Raw genomic sequence first — 3,647 nt, forward strand, 5'->3', positions numbered from 1 at the left:
AGACCCTGGGGGGGTTATCGGATCGGTTCTCCCCTCCCGAATGATACTCCTGCACAACGGGGCCTACTCGCCAAAACTCCATTACATTCATTTGTGTATTCCTGGCAACAAATACATCAGAACCGTCTCTGCTGATTGAAATAATTTAGTCTGCTCTTACTGCACTTTGAATGCTTTATTATAATACATATTGATTTATTTTCTGTGCACTAAACACTAAGGGGATTTCCTTAACAGTAAGGACAATTTCAATTGAAAGAAACCTCAGTGTTTGAGTGCAGACAATTAAACCTCCCAGACATTTTTTTCAGAAACATTTTCCTCTTTTTATTCCAAGAAAAAAAGGTATTTTCATCCCAAACGATAAAATAAAATAAAACAAACTTATATTATTAATAATAACAACAATAATAATCAATCATTAAGAGGATAAGTATGACAATTCTCACATTTTTTTATCTCCTTTTTTTAAATTTATTTGTAGCTTTTTTCTCTATGATGATATTGGTCGTGGTCGATTAAACATGCAGCTAAATAAGTCCGATGATGATGAAGATGGTGTTGAGGAGGAAGAGGAGGAATATAACCAGGAGAGAGAGAGAGAGAGAGAGAGAGAGAGGAGACGCTACAGACCGTGAAGTCCTGAACGCTACGCTAACCGTCTGGTTTGTTAGCAGAGACTAGCTTTAGACCAGAGTAAGACTTCGGGTGATAGCTCGCACGCTAACGTAGCTCCTTTTCTGAAGAGCATTCTTCATCGAAACCAATGATAATGGTAGCCGCTGAGCTAACAGCCAAACAACTGTCGACACCAAAAACTAAAATATTAAAATTTCAACCAATGATGTCTGTGAATCTCAAATGATCCCAGTATAGCATTAAGACCGAGCTCCATCTAAGGAGGGGGGGGAGGCAGAGACAGGTAGGAAAGGAGGGAAGGAAAAAGGAGACGAGTGATGAACGGATGAGTTGAAAAGTCTGCAGAAAATAACAAAGTGTGAATTTCTTCGACTGATGATTTTTTTTTTTTCCCTGGTCGATCTCCTTCTGTGGGACAGAGGTGAGGTGGAGGGGGGAGGGGGGGATAAGGTGGGGAGGTCAAAGGTCATCGTTGTGTCGTGTGTGTGTGTGTGTGTGTGGGGGGGGGTTGTGTGTCGGCCGGCTATCAGCTGCTGTCCGGTGACGGCTCTCGCTCTCGGTGCATGGCGGAGGTGCTCTGGTGTTTCATGCTGTCCATGTACTCCTGCTGAGAAACGGCCAGCACCGACGCCAGGATCTCATCGTCCTCCCAGTCCGTCAGACCTGACACACACACACGCACACAAAACAAATGGTTACACACACGCACACACACACACACACACACACAGGAAGAGGCATACGCGTACTAGGTTTAAATGTGGGATTAATGCTGTGTCCCTGTGATAAATGTTGTTTTATTGCTCGATTTTAAATTGGACTTTTATCTTATTGTTCACCTCTGTTAGTCGTCTTTGAGGACCTGACAAAGCGCTTGATTCATAAAATGTATTATTATTGCTAAATTGTACATTTCCATTATTTATCACTAAACACTTAACGGCCACTTAAAACATGTCTACTGCAAATACAACACAAGCTAACATACACACATAGGCTCATAAGAAGCCAACGGCTCATAAGGAGTGACACACACACACACACACACACACACACACACACACACACACACAAAAATCGTACACAGAAAATGGAATAAAACAAATAAAATTCAAACAGTGGTCAACCCACCATACAATGTTGTTGTTTTTTTATAAAACTGAAATGTCAAAAACCATTACACATATGCCAGATTATCCTTATTTTGATATTATTTACCTTAAACAGCTCTTTAGGTTTGATTTCTTACTTGTTGTCTGTTTTATTATCATAATTGTTGTTGAGCCAATATCATTTCTGTTGATCTCATCTGAAAGGTTGAATCCTGTTTTAACCAGGTAAAGCACTTTATTTGAAAAGCGCTGCATGAATACAGTTCATTATTCTGATATTTTTCGGACTCCTGCTGAGAGAAAAGTCCTGAGTAACGCAGAGTGCTCACTGATAACACGTCCTGAACACAAATCAAGGATGAAACGGACAGAGACATCAAACACTGTTCTGTCCTTCAGTGTTCAAAACTGTGCTGAAAAACATCTGATAAAAGACGATACTGAAACTATCACACTGTTTCACCTCTGATAACTTCACACACACACACACCCACACCCACACACACACACACCCACACTGCTGCTTCCTGTTGATGAGAATGTAAACAACACAGACAGTGACAGCAGCTTTGTTGATAGTAGAAACAGCAGCACACTGCAGGAACATAGCAGCAGCATTGTTTTTCACTATTTAATGTCGTTTCCAGTTTTAATAGCAGTATACATTTTGTTTTCAGGTCAAGTTTCTTTAAAGCAAACACCTCTCACTTTCTCTATACACACAATGGTAAGTAAACGGCATCCAGATATAGCCTCCTTTTTAAGAGAGAATAGCCATAACTCTAAGCATCGATTTCTTACTCTGGATCTCAATGTACTCTCTTAATAATCCCTCAATGTCGAGGAGAAAAATGTGACCAACCGTCACCTCAAATATTCACGGATATACTTTATATACACACCTTTATAAAAATGTTTAAAATAGCGGTTAAATATTTGTAACAAATGCATTAAAGTTAAACTACATTTAAAAATCCTGTAAACACTTCAATTCAGAAGCCAAATTCACTTAAATAAAGACTTGAGAACTTCTCACAAAAATAATTGGTTGTCTTCCTAAAATCCACATAAGTACATATAAGTAGTGAAAATATATTAATTACTTTACTAAATAATTAAAGCTATGAGGCCTTATCAATATGAGCATCATTCGCATCGAAAAAGCAGCGTCAAAGAATGAAGTCTTTGCACTTTACAAAAAGTATAATATGATATAAATCAGGGATAATGTGCAGCGAGGCGGTCATTAATGAAAAAATAACCCCCTAGATCCTCTGTAGCAACGGTCATTATTTAGCTTAGCAGCAGTGTGTTATTGAGTATTAACAACCTCTGATATGTCCAAATTAACCAATAAGATTCAGGCATTCAACTAAGCTGTGTAATAAAATATAACATAAGCCGCTTTCACACCAAGTACTTTGCCGTACTTAGTGCCAGCACTTAGTTCCCCCTTGGAACCAAAGAGCAGATCGCATTCACACAAATTGATAAGTTCCCTGAGGGAGGATTAGGCAAATGAAGCCGCTGACGTCACTTCTTCTTCTTCTGCTTTGGGTTTACTGGCAGGCCGCAAACAACTTCACGCCGTATACTGCCACGCGAAGTCCCCAGCCGGAAGTCCCCGGAGTTGGGGACTGGCTTCAGTAGAAGCTGCTGGGACTCCCAGCAGCTTCTACTGAAGCCTTCCGAGTAAATCGCCAGAACGCCGACACCTCCTCATCTCCACCGCTCCCATGTTTTACTTTGTGTTGTCATAAGTTATTCTCTCTCCGTGGTGCGCGGGGCTAATGCTAATAATGCTAATGCCAGCAAATACAATGGCGGCTTCAAAAAACTTTTCAGAGTTTTACGGGGCGTGGTTTGCAATTCGCCCAGCCAATCAGAAATTGGAAC

The 3,647-nt window shown here is 40.3% G+C and overlaps 1 long non-coding RNA gene across 1 annotated transcript; it reads right to left on the reverse strand.

Annotated features, from left to right (window-relative positions):
• Positions 1-1,018: 1,018 nt before the first annotated feature.
• Positions 1,019-3,433, reverse strand: LOC104959732 (uncharacterized). The gene is made up of 2 exons (XR_799912.1): positions 2,264-3,433; positions 1,019-1,302 (listed from the first exon to the last, which is right to left on the reverse strand). It is a non-coding gene; the product is annotated as an uncharacterized lncRNA (long non-coding RNA).
• Between the last annotated feature and the right edge of the window lie 214 nt (positions 3,434-3,647).

This window comes from Notothenia coriiceps, unplaced genomic scaffold (genome assembly GCF_000735185.1).
Source record: "Notothenia coriiceps isolate Sejong01 unplaced genomic scaffold, NC01 NC01_scaffold00001216, whole genome shotgun sequence".
Lineage (NCBI taxonomy): Eukaryota > Metazoa > Chordata > Actinopteri > Perciformes > Nototheniidae > Notothenia > Notothenia coriiceps.